The sequence below is a fragment of the Elaeis guineensis genome, chromosome 5 (genome assembly GCF_000442705.2).
Source record: "Elaeis guineensis isolate ETL-2024a chromosome 5, EG11, whole genome shotgun sequence".
Classification (NCBI taxonomy): domain Eukaryota; kingdom Viridiplantae; phylum Streptophyta; class Magnoliopsida; order Arecales; family Arecaceae; genus Elaeis; species Elaeis guineensis.
The window spans coordinates 115761675-115780999 of NC_025997.2; positions in this window are offsets into that span (position 1 = coordinate 115761675).

A 19325-nucleotide genomic window follows, 5' to 3' on the forward strand; every position below is an offset into this window, starting at 1 on the left:
ATAAAGAGCTTTTTCATTTCAATCATGTTTATATGTCCATGATTTATCCTATAAATTAACAAAGATGATTTTTGTATATTCTTAAGATGTTGAGAATTTGAGATATACATTAATTAGTGGTTAGTTTCTAAATACTTTCGATCAAAGAATCGTCATGGAGGACAGTGATCAATCTATTTAAAATCGATGCACGGTTCACCTTCCTTCTGGACAGATAAGTCTCAGGTTTGCAGTGTAAGGACAGTGGGGTGAGGATGCTGGTGGTTGTTAGAGAATAACTTACACTAAGCATGACCAATATGAGAAACTATTTGGATGTCTACTCACTCGTCAGTGATCTTTTCGATGCTGTAGTGATGTGAGTGGTCCTTTGACCTATGGTGTCATCGGCTATTCGTAGCGAGACTATTGAGTTTGACTGCACATTCCCTTAGTCTCTAGCCATTTGAGTCATTGCTGTGTATGTTGGCTATAGTATATTCAGGTTTGCTAATAGGATTAGGATGCACCTAGATAAAATCTATCGATTTTGGTAGAAAAAGAGAAGTTCTATACGATTTGTGAGATTGAGTTTAGAAAGTCTTTGGTCAAAGTAAGTATGAATACTAAAAAAGAATTTTCACAGGATTTACAAATGAACTGGAGTCGATCCAATCTTGTATATGACTGACGATGGGGTCTGATAAGTTCTCCATGACCTCCGTCAAGTCAGAACATACAATAGAAAGATTGAACATACGATAACTGCACCTAGGGGTTCACACTTTCATTCTACTAGATTGCCATTACATACTGCTAGATGTCACTAGTGGATTGTGAGAATCATCGAACGTTATCTTGATGATCGATGATCCTCGAAGAATAGAGTTAAAATTGTTCCAGTCTATCGAAAAGAGTTTCGATGATATTGTGATGGATATCACAATATATCTCACTACAAGATAGAATGGAACCTATGGGATCACACATTAAGAGATTTAATCTTGAATTTATCAATTGAGCTTGTAAAGTTTTAATTGGGTTAGGATTTATGAAAATTCTATTGGGTTTAAGAGAACCATGCTAGCACATGGTTAAGTCCAATTCTTCCTTGGACTTCGATTGGATCAAGTCCATAGCCTTGAACCTAACCTAAATCCATTTGAGTTTAGCTAGGCATCTAATTGTGAGCCCAAGAGAATTAGATCATGCAAATGAGTTAGCAATCTAATCTCCTCTTTTTCTTCCTTAAAATTTTCTTTTGAAGTGGAGAATTGATGGAAAGAAGAGATGGCGCCATCCTCCCTTTGTGGAAGGTCTAAGGGGTGCCAACCCCTTGGAATAGTATGAGGAAGAGACAGGGGCTCGCCCCCTCTTCTTGGTTTGGCATGGAAGGAGAGAGAAAAAAGCCACGCCCCCCTTTCTTACGTGAAAACCCTAGAAGGGGCGCCAAGGGTTGGCGCCCCAACTACCTGCCTCTCTTGATGAGAGGCGCTTACTCAATCTGTCTATTTTGACTGGGACATCCCATCTGCTTGTTAAAAGAGGTTAAGATCCTATCAATTAAGTCTGATTTTAATAAAAAATAATCAAATTTAAAAGGTAAAAATCTTTATGAGATAAGGACTAGTCTTTTTAGATTGATTGGCTCTTGATTTGGAATTAAGAGAGGATCTATATAAAGAGATAGTCTCTTAGAATTTCAATTAATTAAATTTTGAGAAATCAAAATTTTTCCTCTCTCCTCTCCATGCCTCACCCTCTCTCCCTCTTCTCTTTTCCATGCTCAAAGGTTGGGAGTTCATCATTCACATGCCTGAGTTGAGAAGGATCTCTTCTACAACAAGGAACAAAGAGAAGAAGCTGCAGTCCAAAGATTGAAATTGTAGTCAAGATCAATTGCTGATCAAGATTTTAAGAGGCAAAGATCCTACTTAGAGAAAAAAGATCTACCATGAGAAGAAGAATTCAAGATTGATCTCGATGAATACCTGTAGAGGTCGAACACGTATGCGACTCAAAGACCTTCGAATTTAAGATCATTGATAGTGGTGAATTTCAACCAGCATAAAAGTATTGAGATTTGATCTCATCTTTATTTTTATTTTCAGATTATATGCATGTCTTTATCCTGGAGCTCGGGTAGGATTAGATATAATCTAATGCATGTAGGGTTAAAGGGTTTAATCCAGTTCTGTTCTGCTGCTATTCAAAAATTTTTGAAACCTTTGCATGCATCCTATCTGATTTTCTAACAAATAGATCTTTCAACTGTCGGACAATGACCTCGATAATCCACCATACAGCTTAACTTCCTCATGGTTCATGTTCCATCAGCCTACAATGTGATATTAGGATGACCTAGATTAAATATGCTTCGGGCTATGGTTTCAACATATCATCTACTCATTTGATTTCTGATAAGAAAGGGATGGGAGAAATGTGAGGAGATCAATAATTGATCCGACAGTATTTTTTAACAATGATTAAAAGAAAGAAGCCTTTGGAAGCTCTTCCAATCGATGGGTTGGATCATAGAGAGAAAGAAAATCGTGGAGAACCTGTCGAGCAACTAATTTCGATCTCCTTGAGAGAAGAAGACCCAACAAAGATGATCCAAGTCAGATCTGCACTAAGTCAAGATCTTCGAAAGATGCTCAAGACTTTCTATGAGAAAATGCCAACATTTTTGCTTGATCAGCTTTCAACATGCCAGATATTTCTTTTGACGTGATTGTCCATAAGCTAAATATTGACTCCAAGTGCAAGCTAATACATTAGAAAAAGAAAAGTTTTGCTTCCGAAAAATAGAAGGCCATCGATGAAAAAGTCGATAAGTTGTTAGCCGCCAACTTCATTTGAGAAACAAATTATGTGGATTGACTTGCAAATATGGTGATGGTTAAGAAAGTAAATGGCAAGTGGAGGATATGTATCGACTACACCAACTTAAATAAGACTTATCCAAAAGACAGCTTTTGCACTATCAGGAATAGATCAACTGGTCGATGCTACATCAAGCCATCAACTTTTGAGCTTTATAGATATTTTTTTCGGCTATAATCAAATCTGAATGGTGTCTAAAGATGAGGAGAAGATGGTGTTCATTATCGAAAAGGGCTTATACTACTACAAAGTTATGCCCTTTGATCTTAAAAATGTCAGAGTAACATATCAATGACTAGTCAACAAAATTTTCAAAGATCAAATCGATCGAAATATGAAAGTATATATTGATGATATGCTCATAAAAAGCGATGAAGCCTCTCAACATATTAATGACTTAGTGGAAGCTTTCGATGCCTTAAGAAAGCACCAAATGAAGTTAAATCCGACTAAGTATGCATTCGGGGTAACTTTAAATTTTTTTTTCAAATTCATGGTTACAATACGAGGCATAGAGGCTAATCTCACAAAGATTAGGGCAATTCTCGATATGAAGTCTCTATCTTCAAAATGACATATTCAAAAATTGACCGGACGTATCACATCTCTCAGTCGATTTATTTCCAAGTCCACAGAGCAATGCCTTCTGTTCTTCAAAACACTCAGATAGATAAAAAAATTTAATTGGATAGACGAATGCCAGAAAGCTTTTGAAGATCTAAATATGTATTTAAGCTCCCCTCCTCTCTTGATGAAGCCAAGTATTGGTGATAAGCTGCTCATGTACTTGGCTACATCCTTTAAAGTCGTGAGCTCGATTCTGATTTAAGAAGATGATAAAGTGTAAAAATCTATCTACGACAAAAGTTGGATTTTACATAGTGCGGAGATAGGATACATTCAGATTGAGAAGGACGTCTACATGATTATTATCACTGTACAATAACTTTGCCCATACTTTCAAGCTCATTCGGTTAAGGTTCTAACCGACCTTCCTTTGAAGACCTTACTACAGCGGCAGACATTTTAGGAAGGATGGTGAAGTGGGCTGTTGAAGTGAGTTCAAACTTTTCTATCTTCCTCGATCCACTGTGAAAGCTCAGATTTTAGCTGACTTCATCGTTGAATATATGACGTTAAATGATGAAACAACTCAAGAGCAATTCGAAGAAGAAACTTTGGAACTAGCATGGATCTTACATGTAGATGGAGCATCAAAAGCACAAGGTTATAGAGTAGACCTCATCTTGACTAATGTTGATAGAGTAGTCGCTGAGTATGCTCTTCAGTTTACTTTTAAGGCTTCTAATAATCAAGCTGAATGTGAAGTCTTGATAGCCGGCCTCAAGATAGCTACAAATCTCGACGTAAAATACTTAAAAATTTTCACCGACTCAAAATGGATGGCTGAACAAGCCTGAGGAGATTACGAAGCATGAGATCCAACTCTAGCAAAATACCTTCATAAGTTCGGGTCTCTATAGTCAAGTTTCGACCACTTCAAGATGTTCCACATGCCTTACTCATGACTTCTGGATGTCACATGTTGGAAAAAATCTTCATTGAACATCTTGACAGTTCGAGTATCAATGAGGTCGAAGAAGTTCACCATGCTCAAGCCAGTCATAAACCTAAATGGATTGATTCATTTATCAAGTATTTAACTAGTGGAGCCCTACCGACCAACCATGCAGAGGCACGACTGATGAAACGATTGATGACTCGATATTTACTCATTAATGGGCAGCTCTATAAGAGATCCACCTCTTTATCTCTACTCAAATGCCTCCATCACGCTAAAGTCGACTATGCCCTCAGAGAGGTCCACAAAAGAATTTGCGAAAATCACCTGGGGGTAGGTCACTCTCTTATAAAATACTTTGACGAGGATATTATTGGTCGGCTATGAAAAAAGATGCCGCCGACTTGGTCCAAAAATGTGATAGTGCTAAAGGTTCATCCACATTTAGAGACTTCCATTAAGCCACCTTACATCAATTTTGGTGCCTATTCGACCAATGGGGAGTCGATATTCTCGGCCCGTTCCCTCCTGCAAGCAGTTAGTGATGATTTATAATAGTCGCTATCGACTACTTCAATAAATGGATGGAAGCGGAGCTATTAGCATAAATAATAGAGAAAAAGATGACATATTTTCTATAGAAATTGGTTATTTGCCGATTCAATCTATCTTGAGCAATTATTATCGACAATGGCCAACAATTCAACAATGCTAAGTTTGAAAAATTTTACACGAGATATCAGATTATCCATAAGTTTACTTCAGTCGGACATCCATAATCTAATGGTGAAGTCGAGGCAATCAATAGAATAATATTACAAGATCTGAAGACAAGATTGGGTCAAGCTAAAGGTCAATGGGCTGACAAACTCTACAGTGTATTATGGTATTACCAAAAAATGTCTCAGATTCTGATTGGAGAAACTCTTTTCAACTTAGCATTCGGAACCGAAGCCATGATCCTATTAGAAATCGATCTGCCATTAACTCGAGTGGAACACTATGACGAGTCAACCAATTTGGATAAACGACGCACCAACTTAGACTTACTCGATGAAACTCGAAGGCAGGCCCAATTGAGGATGGCATCATATCAACAATGGATAGTTTGGTATTACAATTCTCAGATCAAATCTAAAATCTTCCGAATAGGAGAACTTGTCTTTAGAAGAGCTGAAGTCCCCAAACCAACTGAGTAAGAAAAGTTGTTCCCAAATTGGAAAGGTCCCTATAAAATTTCAAAAATAATCTGATCGAGGGCATACAAAATCGTGAACTTAAATGGTATAAAAATTTTTTGAATTTAGAATGTCGAGAATCTATGCATGTATTATCAGTAAGTAATTTGGATTAAATAAAATACATTAATGACTTCTTTTCTACGGCACTGTGCCAACAAATTCATTTATTCGGTAATCCACCGAATAATATGATCACTCGATCATATAATTAAATCTTTGGTAGACATCCAGTGAAAAGTTATTCAGCTGACACCCGAATAACTAACTTATGGCAAGATGCTAGTTGGCTAACATCTGATTAGCCAACTTGGGGTTTGAAACACCCAAAAATGGTAGTTAATTGACATATAACCAATTGACTAAGGGTCCAATAGCCCAAAATGAACTTGAGTTAAGAAACTCTTTCGACAATCAACTACATTGCTAAAGTCGACATTCTATAGCAACTGACTATTTGACTTAGAAAAATTCTCACTAAGTCAATCCTATTCACCGTTGTCTATGTTCTTCTACCGACTATCTTACTTAGGCATTTTGAAGAATTGCCCAACTCGGCTATTCATCCAAAGCATCAAGTGAAAAAAAAAAAGAAGAAAGAATATTTTGCATAGAAGTGATTTGAAAGGAGTTCATTTCATTCCCAAAACAATGTTTGTACATAGTCGAAAGAGAAAACAAAAATCCAAAAAGATCAAGGATGTTCATTGGGGCAGGCCACTTTCTCGACAATTTTGGATGCCTCATCTCCTTCATCTTCACCAAAAGTCTCACTAGGCTATAGCTCGCTCAAGTCCAACTTAGGGTGGAGATAACAAAGGGCCATTTCGCAATCTTTGAAACCCACTGGATAGGCAATGGTTGATCCCTCAACAACTTCATCCTCAAACTTTTGAGATGCTCGAAACTCGGTCAGTGCCTGAGAAGCTACTTCCTGGGCCCAAGTTTCTACCACCCACATCTTTTTCTCTGCCTCTCAAGCGGCCTTCTCAGTATCTCTTCTTTTATCCCTCTCTTGAGCTAGTGCAGCTTTCGCTGACTCCATCTTTTTCTCCAAGTCAGCCTTCAGCTTCTTCAGCTCCTCCTTTTCCAGTTGGGACTCCAGGTCAGTTGCTTTACCCCAAGAAGAAACTAACTCGACCTCCAGTAGAGTGAGTTTGTCTTGATATTTCTTTTCTCACTCCTCAGTAGTATGGAGAAGTTCTTTTGCTACTTCGATCCGAGCACTAACAGTTTGAGCCTGATCCTCCATTTGGCGGTTGAGCCAGTTAAAAGCAATTAACCCCTCAAACAAAATTGTTGCATCATGTGCCAGCTATAAGAAAAAAATTTACTAATTCAATAATTTAAAAAATAATTAATGGGTGAACGTCGAAGAGGTAAACATTCAAACTTACCGACAGCAATGATGCATAGGAGCCCGATATGATTTCCTTAACTGAAAGGGCTTTTCTTTCTTTCCAATCGATAGAGAGCATCACCATCTTCATCAACTCCCTGACAAGGCGATGGTCTCGGAGTGCTGCGTCAGTCATCTTGACACGTTTTTCGAGTGTGACATACATCTCTTCAAGAGACTCTGAAGGGATGTACTCGACAGTGTCTTTCCTCGAATGGTGCTTGCGGTGGTCGAAGGAGCTCAGTGCAAAGCAACCCGACCAATGTCTGAGTCACCTTGCACTAATAGGGCCTGAATCATCATGGTAGGCCTAATCGGCACCTCATCGATAATGACGACATCATCAGTGGACACTACTGGCGTCGATGGTGGGGTCGATGCATGTTTTGATGGAGATCCATGGGGTGGCGATGGCAGCTAGGTGCTCCTCGGCACACACGAAGGAGATCCTTCCTGACGTCTCTTCGATGGTCCCTAAGAAGGTGCATTGGGACTAGAGCCCAACCTCTTCTAGATGGCACATCGGATAACTTCCATCGAAATCTTCATACCTACAAGTTGACAAGAAAGGTTAGCCTCCAAATAAAAAATAAATCTATAGAAAGACTTAAAAATTTGAAAAGAAAAGTCTACCTAAGGAGTTAACTAGACTTAGCCTAGCATTATACAATGGCTGCTTCGCGAGAAGTTTCTATTGTGTTAGAACTTTGACGCCAAGCAATAACTCATACTGCTCCCTATCTTCCTCGAGGACTACTTCATTTTTATTTGGAGAAAGATTAGGAGTAGTCTAGATCTAGTTGAAACCCCATGTTGGTTGGCGGCAATATAGAAAAACTTATTCTTCCACCTGTGGATGGAAGAGGGAAGAACAGTAATGAACTGATGACCGTACTGGAGACTAAAGAACCACCACCCTCTTTTTCAAGGATGTTTCTTCAACATAAAGAGGGCATAAAAAAGAGAGATCCTTGGCTCAAAGTGGAGGAGATGACAAAGGATGATGAAAAAAGAAAGGATTCGGATAAAATTAAGAGCAAGTTGAGTAGGAAATATCATACAAATCAAAAATATTGACAAAAAAAAGGATACAAAGAAAATTGAAACTCTGAACGAAGGAACTCTTCATAAACGGCAATGTAGCCATCAAGGGGATGGACAATCCGACCATCTCGGCTAGTTGTCGACAACCTATACCAACTCAAGATCCAATAATGATCCCTCAATTAAAGCACATCAGCATCGAATAATTCAGACCTCTCATGAAGAGGTCCAGAAAGATTCTCGACTGCCAGTTGATTATCCGACTCATAAGAACCAGATTGGTCCTGCAAAGAGGAAGTAACATCCTTGGGAACATCTCGAAGAATATCCTCGATCTCTCTCCAAATAGTTGGAGCCTGAGAGCCTTGATCTCTCGCAATGTTCTTGTCTCCAAACTCCCTTTTGGATGAAGAGATTCCTAAAAACTCTTAAAGAAACCTTATGAAACTAGAAAAGAAAAGAAGGAAGGGATCAACCTTACGAGTACACTGACAAGGATGGAGGAGCCAACAATGATGAAGCTTAGAACATTGAGGAGGATGAACCCTACGCTCAACTAAGGGCTGGAGCAAAAAAAATCAGAGCAAAAATGGGATTGACAGCAAAGAAGGCTGAAACCTAAAGAAGATTCAAAGTAAAGAATGCCTCTTATTTATAAGGATGCACGATGGCAACAATCAACGTAAAAGATCTCGCCATCATCTAGGATTTTGACTGTGGCAGCGATCTCGATCGATAACTTATTCAACCTTTTGACTCACAACTGCTCTGATCTTGCCAAGTTAGCCGAATCAGCATGAGAACTAATCAAATAAATAACCAATTGACACATGGCTAGCTCGGACCACTCGAGAATCAATACTCTATTATACGGTCTTCCATAATCATTATGAAAAGTCTTTTCGGATGATCCGCAACAATAATTGCTGCACATCCCGTGAAATGACGGAGCCACCACACGTCTCGTGATGTGATAAAATGGCTGCATGCTCCATAAGATGATAAAACAATCGAGTGCCTTTCTTCGAGATAGCAATAAATGAAGTTCGTCGAAGGAAAAAACTAAGTCAGGCACGAAGTCTAAGCACCAACTAACTCCTCTCATCCAATCGCACTGTAGCATTGGACTCAGGAGTTGGGGGTAAGTGTTGGGGTGAATCCTCAGCTTACAACCAACTAAATAAACGATCAACTAAAATAAACTCGGGATTGAACCGACTAAGTTCAGCATGCAACTGACAATATTCGGTTGATAACTTCCTCAGTGTTTTACTGACTATCTTGAATCCAAAAGAATAAGAATCGAGCAACAATTATTCGATGTAGGTATTAACCATCCATGATCGTGCGGTCGTGGGATGCAATAATCACCCACTAATGATCTATTACTCAGTTTAAATGATGATTAATGAGGTAATCGTCCAGTAAATGCAATAACTCCCATGTTCTAAGTTTTAAGGGGCAGGAGTTACACAGTAATGGCATCCTCCATCCTACATAAGGAGAGGTAAGCGGGAGGATAGGGGTAAGACTTTCTAACTCAATTCATAGCTCTCGTGCTTTGGTTCTTTCTACTGTTCCCTATCTTCAGCTGACTTAAGCATTAAGACTGAGCAAATGTTCAAAATCCAAAGAAACTCACCCAATCCAACCCAATAAATATCAGTTTCGATCGGTTGAAAGACATAAATTGGATGGAATCGGATTAAAATTTATAAAAAATTGATTATTTACGGATGGATTCAGTTTCTGCACTTTTAATCTATTTGAAACCGAACTTAACCGATGCAGTATTTTATAAACTCACATTCATTTTGGGATGGCATCATTTAGACTTCAATATTTTATTCTAAAAATTATCCTACTATCCATTTGGATTCATGAGAATATTAATATTGAATTATTGATGGAAGCACATCAAGTTGAGATAATTCTAAAGTGAAAGCTTTTAGATGTAGTTACTTTTAGATAAGTAAATATTTTTTTTTATTTTATTTTGTATATATTCAAAAAATAAGCTTAAAATTTATAACTTATAAAATTTAGATTTTTTTTATATTAAATTGATAAAAATAAATAAATATGCTTAAGTGAACCAATATTAGACTTAAAATCAATATTGAATCAATATTAAAATCTAAAATGACACAACCCATCCAAACCCATTGTAAATCATTCACTTCAGTTTCAAATAATTTATACATGATAAATGATCGATAGCAGATTGAAATTTTTTTAATCTGATTGGATTTGATCGGATAAAATTTTTTTTTGAATCCGATCGAATCTGATCCATGCTCAGCCCTATTAAGCATCAGAGGATCCCCATCGGACTACTTTTGACTAGCAAACTTGATTTTATAGGTTTCCTACCATCCAACATCTAGGAGCAACACCTCAGCTCATTGTCGACCATCTCGTCAGAGATTTACAGCAACTATAATTTTCTTAAAAAATTATATAATGGGTTCCTTATTTGATCCGATCCAATCTGAAGCGGCCAGACTGTCTTACCTATCCAACCTGATTCAATCCATACCATTTATTTTGCCCAACCTAACTTGATTCAACCCCAATTCAGCAAAAGTATAGGTTTGAGGATTGTAATTATGAGATAGGTATAAATTTTGATCGATTTGATCCATACCCTATTCATTACCATCCCCACTAAACAAAAACTATAATATCATATTTCTTTTTCTTTGAAAATGAAGGCACTAATAATATAGTACTACTAGTTTTGCCCCCGCACATTGCACGCAGGTTATAGGTCACATAATTTATCATTTGCCAAAATTAATCACTAATTTTGATAATAAATAAATAAATAATAATTTTAAAATGAATATTGATAAGGATTATATATCATCAATAATGAAAAAAAAAATTCTAAACAATATCCAATCATTATCAACAATAAATTCATAGAATTCAAAATGATAAATCCACAGCAAAATAACATCCATCTAAATTCTTGATTGTTGGCGATGTCACACCCATGTGGTGGGATCCACCCTAACTTAAACATTAAAAAAAAAAGAAAGAAAAGAGGCTGAGTTCAAGTAAGACTTTGACCTCGCACATTAAAAGGAGTAGTGTGGAAATATGTGAGAGTGTGAAAAAGGTGAAGCATGTAGAAAAACAGAGGCTATGACAAGGGGAGGAGAAGAAAAATAAAAAATTTTAGAGCTACTTTATTAAAAGATCGGACAGTTGATCGTATCTCGATTTTGATAAAATTTTAGTATATTATTTTTGATATCGAGACTTACAAGTTGATTGGTTATAATCTTTGAAAAATCTTCGCTATAAATTATTTCAAGCATCCATGTGTTTGGTGAGATCTGTCTTTGTTTATTATTGATATCCATTTTATTGATGATGATTATTTTATTATGAAATCATGATTTATTCTTGATGACATATATTTATATAGCCTTTAGTTGCTTTAGAGAACACATGCAATAATCTCATTATTTTATATAGTGGAAGATTCACAATACAAATCTGGTATCCTTGTGCTTAATTTAATTTATATTCGTTGGATTTGATATTATTGAGTTATTGTCTGTTTTAATTTGTACAAAAAGGATAGAATTTATCTTGGGTATAATTCTATTTATGGCCCTTTCACCCCAATAACTAGTATCAAAGTAGTGGTTAGATAGTCAATGTCATTTGTGCTAATTAAAATGGAGGATAAATCCAACATGGTTAAATTAACTTCACTGAACTATTCCTTATGGATGATGGTGATAAAGGATTTGTTATATTATCAAGATTTATTCGAGCCAATTGAATTGCGAAAAAAAAATGCCAGATAATATAAAGACTGATGAGTGAAAAAAGCTAAACAAAAAAGCCATCGCTATGCTCAGATAGTGGATTCATGTAAGTGTGATCCATGATGTTGCTACAAAGATAGATGTTTATCAGGTTTGAAAAGAAATTGGAGTATCTGTATCAGCAGAAGAATGCACAGAATAAAGTCTACATGATCAAAAGACTTGTGAACCTAAAGTACAAGGATGGATAGAATGCTTCAAAGCACTTGAATAATTTTCAAGAGATCCTGAATCAGTTGACTATGATGAAACTACTTCTTGATGATGAGGTGCGGGCATTGATCTTACTGAGTTTCTTTCTATATAGTTGGAAGATATTGGTGGTGATGCTATGTATTTTCACTGTCAGTGACAAACTTACTCTGACTATGGTGAAGGATAGTATATTGAATAAAGTAAACAAACGAAAAGAGCAGGACTTAATAAATACAGATTTTGAGGCACTGGTTATAGAGCAGAGGGGGAGAAGCAAAAATAGATCCTCCTATAGTAAAAAAGATGGTGAGTCCCATAATAGGAAAGATAAGAAAAAATTCAAAGGTCGGTCAAAGTCCAGGAAGGGTGTCACTTCCTACTATTGTAATAAATCAGAGCATTTTCAGAGAGAGTACAGAAAGTATATGAGAAATCAGGATAAGAGTGGTGAAAAGAAAGAAGAGACACAGAGTACAACTACAGTTGTATTTAATGATGAGGTCATGATTGCTTGTGATGATAAATGTATCAATCTCACGTATTAGAAATTTAGTTGGATAATTGATTCAACTGCCTCATACCATGTTACATTTTGGAGAGACTTCTTCTCGTCCTACTCCAAAGATGATTTTGGGCATGTCAAGATAGAAAATAATGTCGTAGCTTAGATTATTGGCATGGGAGATATTTGCTTGGAGACCAACATCGGGTGAAGACTGCTGTTCAGAAATATGAGGCACATTCTTGAAATCCAGTTGTATTAGATTTCTATCTATAGCCTAGATAATAAGGGCTACTCTATTTGCTTTGATGAAGAAAAATAGAAGCTCACCAAAGATTCCTAGATTGCAGCAAAAGTCAGAAAAGCTGTCTTTTTCATATTACAAGCTAAGATATATAGTGGAAAGGTAAATACAATTGAGGAGACCTTCACAGACTTATGGCATCGATGACTTAGCCATCTAAGTGAGAAGGAACTTGATACTCTATCCAAATATAATATGCTTTCTTTAAAAAGTATGCATTTGAGATTTTGTACTCACTGTTTATATGGCAAGTAGCATAATATTTTATTTCATAAGCTCCCCTCACATAGGAGATCATATGTGTTAGATTTAATTCACACTGATATATGCTCTATAACTATAAAGATATTTAGTAATGCATTATATTTTATTATTTTTATTGATGACCATTCTCAAAAGTTATGGGCTTATGCTTTGAGTTCTAAAGATAGGTGTTCGATGTCTTTAAAGAATTCCATGCTAGTGTTGAAAGTGAAAAAGAAAGAAAACTGAGATGCATGTGAGCAGACAATGATGATGAATATCGAGGTCCATTTGAGAGATACTACAGACAGCATAATATTAGATCGGAGAAGATTATCCCAAAAATACCTCAGTAGAATAAAGTGGCAGAGAGGATGAATCATACCATTTTTGAAAGAGTCCAATGCATGCTTTCTCATTCGAAGTTGCTTAATTCTTTTAGAGGTAAAGCTATAAGAACTATGGTTGATTTGATTAATCTCTCTCCTTCGTATGGCCTTGATGGTGATGTTTCTGAGAAGGTATGGATAGAAAATCAGTTTCTTATAACCATGTTAGAGTATTTAGATGTAGGGCCTTTATTTATATTCTTAAAGATGAGTGGTCAAAGCTTGACAGCAAGTCAAAAAAGTGCATCTTTCTTGGGTATGGACATAAGCAGTTTGGATACAGACTATGAGATCTAGTAGAGAAGAAGTTAGTCAGAAGTTGAGATGTAGTATTCTTTGAGGATCAGACCATTGAAGACATGAAGAAAGCAGATAAGCTAACGTCTAATATAAAGTTATTTGTTGATCTACCCCCTGCATCTTAAGCTAGAGCACATGTTGATGATGGACAAACAGCAAAGGATGGTAATGTGATGAATGATGAGCCTACACATAGTGACAGTGTATCAGATGAGCATGATGAGCAAGATCTTACACAGCAAATGGTAGGACAGCAGCTGAGAAGATCTATCAAAGAAGGTCAGCCTTCTCAAAAATATCCTCTGCACGAGTATGTGATGGTGACTGATGGAGAAGAACCAGAATATTTTTAGGAGGCCATGTCACATGCACAGAAAGAAAAGTGGTTTGAAGCCATGCAAGAAGAGATAAAATCACTGAATGAGAACCATACTTTTGACCTGATGGAGCTATCCAAAAGGAAGAGAACACTCAAGAATAAATGGGTATTTAGACTCAAGACAGAAGAACATAGATCACAACCGAGGTATACAAGGCGAGACTAGTTGTGAAGGGCTTTAATCAAAAAAAGGATATTGACTTTGAGGAGATTTTTTCGTCTGTGGTTAAGATGTCTTCGATCCAAATTGTTCTTAGTTTGGCAACCAATCTGAATTTAGAGATTGAGTAGCTTAATGTGAAGATAGCATTTCTTCGTGGTGATCTTGAAGAAAAAATTTATATGAAGCAGCCAGAGAGGTTCATAACTAAAGGCCAAGAGAACCTGGTATGTAGACTGAAGAGAACTTATATGGTTTGAAACAAACTTCTCAATAGTGGTACAAAAAAATTGATTCCTTCATGGTAGATCATAGATACAATATAACCACTTCTAACCATCATATATTTTTGAAGAGGTTCGATGATGATAATTTCATTATTCTTCTAATGTTAATGACATACTGATTATTGATCATGATGCTGAGAGGATTCAAAGCTTGAAGATTGAATGAGTAAGTATTTGGCTATAAAAGACTTAGGACCAGCGAAGCAAATACTTGGTGAGAATTATCCATGACTAGAAGAATAGGAGACTATGGCCATCTCAAGAGAGATATATAGAAAAAGTGTTAGAAAGATTTCAGATGAGAAACTCTAAACCAATTAGCTCTCCACTTGCAGGTCATTTCAGATTGAACTCCAAACAGTGTCCTACTAGTGAGGAAGAGAAGGAGAGGTATAGAAGATCCCTTATGCATCCACAGTTGGCAGTTTGATATATGCCATAGTGTGCACTAGGTCAGATATTGCTCATACTATTGGTATTATCAACCGATTTCTCTCTAATCCCGACAAGGAGCATTGGGCTGTAGTGAAATGGATTCTCAAATATCTCAAAGGTACTTCTAGAGTATGTCTATGTTTTGGTACTGATAAATCTATGTTGGATGGATATATAGATGTAGATACAGTAGGTGATATTGATTCTAAAAAGTCCACATCAGGATACTTTATGACTTTTCTAGAGGGAGCTATCTCATGGCAGTCTAGACTAAAGAAATGTATCGCTTTATCAACTACAGAGGTAGAGTATATTATAGTGACAGAAGCCAACAAGGGGTTGTTGTGGATAATCAGAGAAATTTCTTCAAAAACTTGATCTAAGGCAAGAGAAATTTGTCCTATATTGTGATAGTCAGAGTGCAATTCATCTCAGCAAGAACCCGACTTTCTATTCGAGGTCGAAGTATATTGATGTGAGGTATTATTGAATATAGAATACTTTGGAGATGAAGTTGTTATAGCTGGAGAAGATTCATACAGATGACAATACTTCAAATATGCTAACTAAGCCATTGCCTATAGAAAAGCTTGCAGGCTGCAGAGTTTGTGCTGGTTTGCTGGTCTTTACATGGGCATAAGGAGGAGATTTGTTGGTGGTGTCACACCCATATGATAGGATTCATCCCAATTTTAATATAAAAAAAAGAAAAAAAAAGAGGTAAAGTCCGAGTGAGACTTGATTAGGTGCATTAAAAGGAGCGGTGCAAAAATCTGTGAGAGTATGAAAAAGATGAAGCATGTGGAAAAACAGAGGCTGTGGCAAGGGGAGGAGGAAGAAAATAAAAAATTTGAGGCTATTTTGTTAGAAGATCGGATGATTAATTGTATCCCAATTTTGATGAAATTCTAGTATGTTGTTTTTGACATCGAGAACTACAAATTGATCGATTCTGGTCTTTGAAAAGACTTCTCCATAAGTTATTTCAAGCATCCAAATATTTGATGAGATCCGTCTCTATTTATTGTTGATATCTATTTTATTAGTGATGATTATTTTATTATGAAGCCAAAATTAATTCTTGATGACATATATTAGTATAGCGTCTAGATATTTTAGAGAAGACCTGCAATAATTCTATTATTTTATATAATGGAAGATTTACAACACAAATTCGATATCCTTGTACTTGGTTTGATCTATATTTGTTGGATTTGATATTATTGAGTTATTGTCTGTTTTAATTTGCACAAAATGGATAAAATTTATCCCGAGTATAATTCTATTTGTAACCTTTTCATCGCAACACTAGTATCAATCCATATTTTGAGATTTAATTACAAGAGTGCAATAATATAATACTTTAATAATATCATTTAATTCACATAAGTGGTCTTTAATTCAGTTCTTTGATTACATAATACTTTTCATTCTCTCTATTTTCAATGAATGCTTTGAAGATGCTTTTAATGCTTGAAGAATAATATACTTTTCACATACATTCTCTCTATTTTCACGTGACATACCCAAGATTTTTTTTTGATCCAGATGGCATTCGTAGGTGAGGATTTGTTACTTATGTGGATAGCTAAAATTACTAATCTACTTTTTTTAGTTTCTACTTTCATATATATATATATATATATATATATATATATATATATATATATATATATATATATATATATATATATATATATATATGTTGCTCCCTAGATTGATTTTGATGATTACAAAGCAGTTGAAGGGGTACTAATAATTTTCATTTGAAAAAGTTTTTTTGCTCTTCAGGGGTAAAATCATAATTTTACCAAAATTCTGATTTAATAGTATCAAATGGTAGAACAAAAGATTTGTGATCTATTGGCAAAAATTTCATTGTTTTTGGATTTGTATTTTGAAAGATATGCATGTTTGAAAATCATGAGTCGACCCATGAGTCAACTCATGGCACATGAGCTGTTTGGCACGCAGAATTTTTGGCTTGGCATAACCTGTGAGTCGACTCATGAGTCGACCCCTGAGGCATGAGTCGACCCATGAGTCGACCCCTGCAGTTTTAGGCCAAAAATTACATAACACTATTTTCTGGTATTCTTCCACAGAGGTCGACCCATGAGTCGACCCCCAGGCATGAGTCGACCCATGAGTCGACCCCTGTGACGGGATTTCTCCGCAACGGCTAGTTTTTAACCCATTTTAAGTGCTTTTAATGCTCATTTAATGTGGTCTAACGGCTTTTTTTCAGCCTAGAATATTTTTCTCTATTTCTTAAGGCTATAAAAGGATTCAAAAGGTGGGAAACAAAAATATTATTGAAAGAGTTAAGAAGAGCATTCAAGAGCATTCAAAAGAGAGAATTTGAAAAAGGATTTCTCAAGCTAACTTTTCAGGCCTAATCAAGAGCTCATTTAAAGCTTTCAAGAAGCCATCAATCCAAGCTTACCAACTCCTCAAGCGCTCAATCAAGTCTCCATCCACCTTGAGAAAATCCAAAAAGGGGCTTCTTCTTTTAAGTAAAGTATATTTAAAGTTATATTCGCTCCTTGAAGGAGCTTTTCTTTGTGCTTAAGTGTGCTATAAATTGTTATACTCAGTTTGAGTTTTGGTTTTGTTTTGGAAGGGTTCCAAAACAAGGGAAGGTTGATCCGAACCTAGAATCGGAGTGTATTGGGTTGGCTTGTACCCGAAAAATAAGTGGACTAGCTTGGGATAGCTAGAGTCAGAGTTTTCGATGTTTGTATTCGGGTTGAATACAAGTTTAGTGGATTGAAATTCCCAAGTAGGAGCTTGGGGAGTGGATGTAGGTGCAAGGTTGGCACCGAACCACTATAAATCCTTTTGTTTGTGGTGTGTATAATTGCCTCTCTTTAACTCTTCATTATTTCCTTGCATTCTTGCTTTTGGCAATTAGTCTTGAATTAAGTTTATTCTCCTCATTCATTTAGCTATTGACGAACATTTTTCATAAGTCATTAGTTAAGTCTAAAATTTTAAAAACCCAATTCACCCCCCCTCTTGGGTTGCATAGCTGGGCAACAAGTGGTATCAGAGCCGGGTGCTCTAGCCCTTCTTTGATCTAAACAATCAAAGAGCCAAAGATCTATGGCAACCCACGTCGGTACTTCTCTTGTCGAGGGACAATCCACCAACCGACCTCCACTTTTCAATGGGTCTAATTACACCTATTGGAAAGCTCGGATGAAAATATTCATACAAGCACTCGACTATGATATGTGGAGTATCATAGTGAACGGTCCTCACACACCCACTAAAATTATAGATGGTGAGAAATCAACCAAACCCGAGAAAGAATGAGATGAGGTTGATAAGAAGATGGCCCAATTAAATGCTAAAGCAATGAATGTTCTTTATTGTGCTCTTGATGCAAATGAATTTAATCATATTTCTACTTGCTCATCTGCTAAAGAAATATGGGATAGGTTAGAAGTAACCCATGAGGGAACCAATCAAGTAAAAGAGTCTAAAATAAACATGCTTGTGCATAAATATGAATTGTTTAAAATGGAGCATGATGAGTCCATTACTGAAATATTTACTCACTTTACTGATATTATTAATGGTTTAAAGAGTCTTGATAAGTCATATACTAACAGTGAGCTTGTAAGAAAGATTCTCAGGTCCTTACCAAGAACTTGAAAAGCCAAAGTGACTGCCATCCAAGAAGCCAAAGACTTGAACACTCTACCTCTAGAAGAGCTTCTTGGATCTTTGATGACTCATAAGCTAAGCATGAAGCAACATCAAGAGGAAGAAGTCAAAAAGAAAAGAACCATTGCCCTCAAATCCACAGCTCCATCAGATGAAGAAACTGATGACACTGAAGATGAAGAACAGGATGAAGAGATGGCACTCATCACCCGAAGATTCAAGAAATTTCTGAGAAAAAAGAAACAGGGGATGAGCAAGAGGCCATTCATAAAAGGGGAACAAAGCAAAGAAAAAGAAAAAGACCAACCCCTTATCTGCTACGAGTGCAAGAAGCCGGGACACTTCAAATCCGAATGTCCACAACTGAAGAAAGGTCCCAAGAAGTTCAAGAAGAAGGCCATGATGGCCACATGGAGTGCGAGTGATGACTCAAGCTCCGATGAGAAAACCTCAACCGAACAAGCCAACCTGTGCCTTATGGCACACGAAAATGAGGTAATTTCCGAAATCCCTAGTGACTTTACATTTGAAGAATTACATGAAGCA